This window comes from Canis lupus, chromosome 4 (assembly GCF_011100685.1).
Source record: "Canis lupus familiaris isolate Mischka breed German Shepherd chromosome 4, alternate assembly UU_Cfam_GSD_1.0, whole genome shotgun sequence".
Lineage (NCBI taxonomy): Eukaryota > Metazoa > Chordata > Mammalia > Carnivora > Canidae > Canis > Canis lupus.
In genome coordinates this window covers 20,712,522-20,722,350 of record NC_049225.1, presented here as the reverse complement: position 1 = coordinate 20,722,350, position 9,829 = coordinate 20,712,522, and the positions used below count along the sequence as shown (strand labels likewise).

At 43.6% G+C, this 9,829-nt stretch overlaps 1 non-coding gene across 1 annotated transcript; it reads left to right on the top strand.

Moving 5' to 3' along the window:
* Positions 1-541: 541 nt before the first annotated feature.
* On the top strand, positions 542-643 carry LOC119871684. The gene has a single exon (XR_005358755.1). It is a non-coding gene; the product is annotated as a U6 spliceosomal RNA (small nuclear RNA).
* The last annotated feature ends 9,186 nt before the right edge of the window (positions 644-9,829 follow it).

Genomic DNA, 9,829 nt, shown 5'->3' with positions numbered 1-9,829 from the left:
GCCCATTGAAGGGCTTCATCCCAAGACACTGAGATAAGGACCTGGGCTGAAGCCAAGAATCACCAAGAGTGAGATGCTTAACTGACTGAGTCACCCCAGCACCCCTATGTATGTCCTTTAAATTAACTAATTTCTATTCCACATACGTAACATTGCTTGGGGTGACTTACGCTCCTATAATAGAATCAGGAAATCTACTATTATAGCTAAAAGGAACTTCATTTCATTTGTTCATATTCTTCCCTATTCTGTCAAAACACACTAGATAGGGCAGCCCGGGTGGCTCAGCGGTTTAGCGCTGCCTTCAGCCCAGGGCCTGATCCCTCTGCCAGTGTCTCTGCCTCTCTTTCTCTCTGTGTCTCTCATGAATAAATAAATAAAATCTTAAAAAGAAACACACACACACACACACACTCATGATAAAGAAACTTAGGCCCACAGAAGCTAACCAAGTGCCCAGTGTCTCATAGCTAGTTAGTGACTGAGCCAGGAGTGGAAGTGAGGGAGATCTCCAACTCTAGGTCTGAGACAGAGGTCACTAGTGCTTGCCTTGGCAGTATATATACTGAAATGGAAGTGATAGAGATTATCACGGCCCCTGAGCAAGGATGACACACAAATCTGTGACTTGTTCCACATTTTTTGGGTGAAATAGATAAAGGGGATTGAGAGTACACATCTCTTTCTTTTTAAAGGTTTTATTTATTTATTTAAGAGAGAACGAGCATGAGCTAAGGGTCGGGGGTGGGAGGGCAGGCAAAGAGAGAAGCAAACTCCTGCTGAGCAGGGAGCCTGACTTGGGGCTGGATCCCAGGAGCCTGAGATCATGATATGAGCCAAAGGCAGATGCTTCACCAACTGAGCCACTGGGCTCCCCCAGAATACACATATCTTGATGAGCACTGAGAAGTGTATAGAATTGTTGAATCATGGGGCACCTGGGTGGCTCAGCGGTTGAGCATCTGCCTTCCACCCAGGCCGTGATCCTAAAGTCCCGGGATCGAGTCCCACATAGCCTCCTTTTCCCTCTGCCTGTGTCTCTGCCTCTCTCTCTCTCTGTGTCTCTCATGAGTAAATAAATAAAATCTTTAAAAAAAAAAAAAGAATTGTTGAACCATTATATTGATTCTAATATAATTAAACTAATATAACACTGGATGTTGACTATACTTGAATTTAAAAAAGAATTACGGCAGAAAAGTAAATAAATTAAAAAATAGAATAAAATAAAATAAATAAAGCAGAAGTCACAAACTACAGATGGTGAGCCAAAATGTTTTTGTACGGCCTCTAAGCTAAGGATAATTTTTACATTTTTATTTATTTTTATTTTTAAAAAGATTTTATTTATTTATTCATGAGAGAGAGAGAGAGAGAGAGGCAGAGACACAGGCAGAGGGAGAAGCAGGCTTCTGCAGGGAGACTAATGTGGGACTCGATCCCAGGACTCCAGGATCATGCCCTGAGCTGAAAGCAGATACTCAACTGCTGAGCCAACCAGATGTCCCAATTTTTACATTTTTAAATGCTTGGAGAAAAAAGTTTTTTTTTTTCTTTTTCTTTCTTTTTAAGATTTGAAAGAGAAGAGAGAGAGAGCAACTGAGTGAGCACAAACAGGGGTGAGGGGCAGAGGGAGAGGGAGAAGCAGACTCCCCACTGAGGAGGGAGCCCCATGCGAGGCTCCATCCCTGGACCCTGAGATCATGACCTGAGCTGAAGGCAGACGCTTAACCAACTGAGCCACCGAGGCACCCCCCAGAAGAATATTTCTCGACATGTGAAAATTACATAAAACTCAATTTTCCATGTCTACCTAGCTATGTTGGCAGATCGGCACACTCAGTCATGTAGGTATTAGGTGTGGCTGCTTTTGTTGGTAGAGTTGAGCGGCTGCAACAAAGTCTGGGTGGTCTGGGAAGCCAAAACTATTTCCTCTCTGGCCCCTTACAGAAAAAGTTTGCAAAATCCTGGTCTAGAGCCCTCTGAGCACACAGGCTGCTTTGCAGAACAGGGCCAGACATATGGAAAGCGTTCTTAGGGCACACCTTGGGCCTCCTGGGGCCAGCTCCCGTGCTGTCCGTGTCCCATGCTGCTGGAGGAGGGCAGACCTGGAGGCTGGCCTCGGTGTCCGCCTGCCTACACGCTGCGCCGTGGTGGGGTCATTTAGTTTCTGTTCTCACTGCCTACTCGATCATGGCCTCTCGGCTAAGCCTGTCAACAGGGAGACCAATTAGTGCCAATTTCTATGTGAAAGGCGTTTCCTTAAGGCAAGACTGAGATCACCACCTCATTTCACACCAACAATTCAGGGTCACAAGGTTAACCCGGGTTAGATTTAAACCAGGGCCTAAAAAGGGAAAGGCAGCCCCTCTTACCAATCCTTAGAGCTCTCCAGACTCCTTAGGAAAAAGGTGTCAACGAATTCACCTCATTTACCAGATGGGGACCTAACACTTCAGGGGTAAACAGCCAACAGACCCCGCAAATTTAATATCCCTCTACCCTCAGATTTTCCGCAGACGTTTATGTTAAAATTTTATTAGAGCCATATGTAGCAATCCATTTCCTTGGAATTCAAGAGCACCAGATAGCCGGGCTTTCACTTTAGAGTTCTGAATTCTTTAAGAAATCAGAAACCCACCTCTGAGGGCCAGTGTGTTCTCAAAGCACATTTCTTACAAGTGCATGAGGGGAAAGATGCATTTAAAGGCAAACTTGTTTTATGCTAGATTGTCTACAATTTTACTGTACATAAATTTGTATGTATATGTTAGAATATTTTATTTTATTTTTTTAAAGATTTTATTCATCCAATCATGAGACACAAAAAAAGAGGCAGAGACACGGTCAGAGGGTGAAGCAGACCCCCTGCAGGGAGCGTGATGTGGGACTGGATCTCGGGACTCCAGGATCACGCCCTGGGTGGAAGGTAGGCACTAAACTGCGGAGCCACCCAGGCGTCCCAGAATGTTTTAATAAGATGGGCAGAGCAAAACCTTTGGTGGATCGTTTCATAAAGAATATCTCTTTTTTTCTTTTTTGAGAACTCATAGTTTATTATTCAAAAGAATCTCACGCTCTTTTCAAATTGAAATGCCATTCATATAATTGTTCATTCCAAAGTGAACGACTCCATGGCATTCACAATGGAATGATTTTTTTATGCCTATGTAGCCTTTTCTCATTTGCCTAAAATTTCACTTATATTTTGAATAGTAACAGTACATACACGCCTAGTGTCTCTGTTCCTCAAATGAATTTTTTTTTTTTAAGATTTTATTTGGGATCCCTGGGTGGCGCAGCGGTTTGGCGCCTGCCTTTGGCCCAGGGCGCGATCCTGGAGACCCGGAATCGAATCCCACATCAGGCTCCCGGTGCATGGAGCCTGCTTCTCCCTCTGCCTGTGTCTCTGCCCCTCTCTCTCTCTGTGACTATCATAAATAAATAAAAATTAAAAAAAAATAAAGATTTTATTTACTCATGAGAGACACACACAGGGAGAGAGAGACAGAGACACAGGCAGGGGGAGAAGCAGGCTCCAGGCAGAGAGCCCAATGTGGGACTAGATCCCAGGTCTCCAGGATCAGGCCCTGGGCTGAAGGCGGCACTAAACCGCTGAGCCACCCGGGCTGCCCCCTCAAATGAATTTGAAGACAAGATTTGTTTTTTAAGTCAATAAATAGTCCCTCTTGGATATTCAAATTGCCAAATGATGATGAGAGGTAAACCACACTAGGAGACAACAGGAAAATAATTCTTCTTAACTGATTACAATCACTCAGAAAGAAAATTAGCTGGGTTTTCTAGGATGTAAACATTTCATTGCAGATATTAATATCTCCCAACCAACCTTCCCCAAACCACATACTGGTTTGTTTTTTTTTAATACCTCTATTCTTTTTGAAAAACAGCATATCTCAATATTAAAAATAAAAGCTAAAAAAAATTCACTTGAAATTTTACCACCCAGAAATGATCATCTTTGGCCAGGTGAACATTTTTCTAGGTAGATATATAGGCAGAAAGAAATAATTTTAGGAAAATAGAATCATATTATATATCAAATGAAAAATATTAGACTTAGTTTCAGGAAGATGTAAAAGACACACTTTCCCCTATTCTTCCCATTTAGTATAACTAAAAACCTTGGGATAGATAGATATACTTACATATCTGAAAGGTGGAGAGAGGGCAGCCCTGGTGGCGCAGCGGTTTAGCGCCGCCTGCAGCCCAGGGCGTGATCCTGGAGACCCCGGATCAAGTTCCCCGTCAGGCTCTCTGCGTGGTGCCTGCTTCTCCCTCTGCCTGTGTCTCTGCCTCTCTCTCGGTCTCTATGAATAAATAAATAAAATTAAAAAAAAAAAAAGAAAGGTGGAGAGAGGCAGACTGGTAGATCCACTGGCTAGGAATCTAGGGACTCAAGATTGAGTCCCCGCTGGTTGGTTCCCTGGGTTTTCTCTTTGCTTCTTATATCCCAAACTGAATACTAAAGAAGCCAGCAATCTAGGAATGCCAATGGGCAGAGACAGAACTAACACTTAAGAAAAGCTGGCTTTCTCTACCTAAAGGAATAGAAAGGGTCAGCCTAGCAAGACAGATATTTTAACACAATAGTCATTCAACTCAGGCCAAACGTCATGGGAAAACTGTGATGGCAATGCCATCTCCCCAGCAAAGGCCAATTAGAGAGCCTAGACTTCCATGCTTGCCAGGCTGTAGTGATGTGTCCCAGCTCACTCCTCACCCCAACCCCTTGCAGGGTCAGTGAAGATTGCAAGAGGAGCTCGGACTTCCACCCGCACCCACCATGGTGTCAGAGGAGGCCAGGTGGACATGAGGACTTCCACCATAGCTCAGCAGTAACAAGGCCACCCCCTTCTTGGCATCCGTGGAAGCCACATGGAAAGCACTAACAAGATGCTCCACCACTTTCAGGCCTAATGGACAGCCTGAACCCTGCCCCACATCCCCACCTAGAAGTAACGACTCCTCCTCCCTTGTCCCTCCACTGTCAAAGGAGCAAGAGTAAAAATCCAGGACTTCCACTCCATCTGGCAATAACAAGGTGGCACTCCTCGTCACCCACTGGAGTGGTGTCAGAGGTCAGAGGTCTGCGTGTTGTCTGCTAAAGCGCAAAAAAAATTTTTTAAAGATTTTATTTATTTATTCATGAGAGACACAGAAAAGCAGAGACACAGGCAGAGGGAGAAGCAGGTTCTATACAGGGAGCCCGATGTGGGACTTGACCTCGAGTCTCCAGGATCACACCCTGGGCCAAAGGCAGCGCTAAACCGCTGAACCACCCGGGCTGCCCTCTCATTACAATTTAAAAAGCATTCATTTTGGGCAGGGGGTGGGTGGTGGTTAGGGTATCTACATGAATTGAAGGATTTTTTTTTTTAAGTAAGCCTTAAGTAGGCTCCACAGAGACGGCTGGGTGGCCCAGCAGTTGAGTGTCTGCCTTCGGCTCAGGGTGTGATCCTGAGGTCCCAGGATCGAATCCCACCCACATCATGCTCCCTGTGTGGAGCCTGCTTCTCCCTTTGCCTGTGTCTCTGCCTCTCTCTCTCTGTCTCTTATAAATAAATAAATAAAATCTTAAAAAAAAAAATAAGTAGGCTCCACACTTGTAGAGCCCAACATGAGGCTTGAACTCACAACCCTGAAATCAGGACCTGAGCTAAGATCAAGAGTTGGACACTTAACCAACTGAGCCACCCAGGCACCCTGACAGGAAGGATGTCAAGTAAATTTATTGTGGTGATTTTTCACAATGTATGTAAGTCAAGTTATTGTGCTCTACACTTTAAGATTATATAGTGCTGTATGTCAATTACATTTCAATAAAACTAAAAAAAAAAGGGACGCCAGGGTGGCTCAGTGGTTGAATGTCTGCCTTTGGCTAGGGCGTGATCTTGGGGTCCCAAGACTGAGTCCCACATCAGGCTTCCTGCATGGAGCCTGCTTCTCTCTCTGCCTATGTCTCTGCTTCTCTCTCTCTCTCTCTCTCTGTATCTCTCATGAACAAATAAATAAAATCTTTAAAAAATAAATAAAACTAAAAAGTTTACAGATTAAAAAATATATTAACATAAATAAAAAGCTCAGTGGATGACCCAGCAATTCCACTCCCAGGTATATAACCCAAATAAATCAAAACATCAGTTCACACAAAAACTTGTTACATGAATTTGCAGGCAGCATTATTCATAACAACCAAAAAGTAGACACAATCCAAATGTCCCTCAACTGAATGAATGGATTATCAAAATAATGTGTATCTATATACTGAAGTATTATTCATCAAAAGAAATGAAGTCCTAATACATGCTACAACATGGAGGAAACTTGATAACATTACACTAAGTGTTAAAGAAGCCATACATAAAAGGCCATAAATTATTATTTCATTTATATGAAATGTTCACAAGAGGCAAATCCATAGAGAAAATAGATTAGTGGTCGCAGGGGCTTGGGAAGGAGAGGGATGGGGAGTGACTGCTAATGGGTTTCTCTTTAGGATGATAAAACTGTTCTGGAATTTGATAGTGATGTTGGTTGTGCAACTCTGAGTATACTAAAAACTACTGAATTCTACATTTAATTTAAAAATGTTGGGCAGCCCCGGTGGTGCAGCAGTTGAGCGCCACCTGCAGCCCAAGGTGTGATCCTGGAGACCGGGGATCGAGTCCCATGTCATGCTCCCTGCATGGGGCCTGCTTCTCCCTCTGCCTGTGTCTCTGCCTCTCTCTGTGTGTCTCTCATGAATAAATAAAATATCTAAAAATAAATAAATTTAAAATTTTTTTTATTTATTTTTATTTTTTAAAGATTTTACTTATTTATTAATGGGACACAGAGAGAGAGAGAGAGGCAGAGACACAGAAGGAGATGCAGGCTCCATGCAGGGAGCCCCATGTGGGACTCCCAGAACTCCAGGATCCCGGGATTCCAGGATGACGCCCTGGGCTGAAGGGAGGTGCTCAACCACTGAGCAACCCAGGCATACTGAAGAGGGGACTTTTTTTCTACTTAGCTGCTTTGATACCTGGGGAGCCTCCCTTTGTTATCTCAAATGCCCTTTCACCAAATCTGCTATTTGCTTTCTCTATGAATACATCTTCTTTCAGCTCTCAGAAATCAAGAGGATTGGTGCAAACAATTTGTGTCAGGCCCTCTACCTATGACCCCCACAGTACCTCTTCCACCCATTTCACCCCTAGGCCTCCTCCTTAAGTAAGCAGCTAAACCAAAGATCATACGAATGGTAAGGATGGCTTGCCTTATTCCCAGCTCTGCTTCCTGGACAGAAACTGGGTCTCCACAAGAATATTCTCTACGTCTCCAGTGACCCATCCTTAATATTTTATTTGATTGCTCTAACCAAGAATATTCCTTTAAAGACTCTGGCACTGAAACACCTGGGTGGTTCAGTGGTTGAGTTCCTGCCTTTGGCCCAGGGGGTGATCCTGGGGTCCTGGGATTGAGTCCCTCATCGGGCTCCCTGCATGGAGCTTGCTTCTCTTCTCTCTGACTGTGTCTCTGCCTCTTTCTCTCTGTGTCTCTCATGAATAAATGAAATCTTAAAAAAAAAAAAAAAAAGACTGGCACTTGTGGAAAAGATACAAATTGTTCAAGGTCAAAGAAGTGAAGTGTCAACTTTCAACCCGCACTCTCACAATAGTTGTGACTGTTCTTTCACTGGAGAAGGGAGGTTTCCCTCTATTTAATTATTTTTGTATTTTTAGTGGGTTTTAATAGAGAATAATGAGCAAATATGACTTTATTTCACCATTTCAAATTCAATATGCCATTCGCCAACCCAAATGTTTGGGACAGCCCCTTGTTAGGCATCTAGAATGAAGATGTCTGGGATCCCTGGGTGGCGCAGGGGGTTTGGCACCTGCCTTTGGCCCAAGGCGCGATCCTGGAGACCCGGGATCGAATCCCACGTCAGGCTCCCGGTGCATGGAGCCTGCATCTCCCTCTGCCTCTCTCTCTTTCTCTCTCTGTGACTATCATAAATAAATAAACATTAAAAAAAAAATAGAATGAAGATGTCTGCCCTCTTAGCTTTCATTCAACCACTTTTCACTTTCAAACATTTTATTTTTTTTAAGATTTTATTTCTTTATTCATTAGGGACACACAGAGAGAGAGAGGCAGAGACACAGGCAGAGGGAGGAGCAGACTCCATGCAGGGAGCCTGATGTGGGACTCGATCCCAGGTCTCCAGGATCACACCCTGGGCTGAAGGCGGCACTAAACCGCTGAGCCACCTGGGCTGCCCTCAAACATTTTATATACATTTGATTTTTCCATTATGGCTGATAATGTCTCCATTCTTCAACCCCTAAGCTCAACATTTGCAAAGGAAAAGGGGAAACCACAAAGGATTTCTGTGTATCAAAGTACCCAACTCATTGGTTGTGGAAACAGCAGTATAGACTTGTATGATAGGAGGGTACCTGCCTGACTCAATTGGTAAATGCAATTCTTGATCCTGGGATCGTGAATTTAAGCCCCGCACTGGGCATAGAGCTTACTTAAAAAAAAAAAAAAATTATGATAGGAACTATGTTAGGTACCAAGGAAAACTGAGCAGGAAAAGAGGACAAATGTGTGAAACTATTGCTGAGGCAGCAACATATAAGGTTTCTGATCAGTTTATTGGTTACATCATTCTTTTTTTTTTTTTAAGATTTATTTATTTATTCATTCAGAGAGAGCGAGAGAGAGGCAGAGACACAGGCAGAGGGAGAAGCAGGCTCCACGCAGGAAGCCCGATGTGGGACTCGATCTCGGATCTCCAGGATCTCCAGGATCACACCCCGGGCTGCAGGCGGCGCTAAACCGCTGCGCCACCGGGGCTGCCCAATAAATAAAATCTTAAAGCAAAAAACAAAAAACCTACATCTATCATAAAGTGTTTTTCTAAAAATAGTCTAGGCTCTTAAAGAAGAATTTTTAGTAAATTTCCCTGAATTCCAGTTCATAATGAAAAGAATCCAAGACATCTTGTTTTTATTTGGTTTGTATCCTGAGAACTAAGAAAAGCAATCCAAATGTTTTCACTTCTTTAAGAGACTGGGGAGAGGGGGGATCCCTGGGTGGCTCAGCGGTTTAGCGCGGAGTCCCGGGATCAAGTCCCACACATCGGGGTCCCTGCATGGAGCCTGCTTCTCCCTCTGGGTGTTCTCATCTGCAAAGTGGGAGAATGGGGGGAAAGCTCTATCTCATAATCTTAAAAGGTGATTGAGTAAAGGATGATTTAGCATAAGAATTGGGATGTAAACAAGGGGCAGATAAGAAGAGGTGTAAACAAGGAGCATCTGATTACACAAGAGGAGGTACAAAACAACTCGGAAATAAGGGGGCCCTTGGGTGACTCAGTTAAATATCTACCTTTGGCTCAGGTCATGATCCCAGGGTACAGGATTGAGTCCCATGTCATCAGGCTCCTACTTCTCCCTCTGCTCATGCCCACACACTCTCAAATAAGCAAACAAATCTTCAAAAAAATATTACACTTTGAAATAGATTTTACAAAATATTTCTCACATCTATCTTGCAACTATAAATATCTCTAATTTACCCCAAATTTCAGAATTATGTCATATTTTTTCTTATCCTACCCTTATTTGTTATGATTTATATTTCCTATATCGTCCTCTCAAAATTTGAATATAAACATTTTCAGGGGATCCCTGGGTGGCTCAGTGGTTTGGTGCCTGCCTTTAGCCCAGGGTATGATCCTGGAGTCTTGGGATCGAGTCCCACATGAAGCTCCCTGCATGGAGCCTGCTTCTCCCTCTGCCTGTGTCTCTGC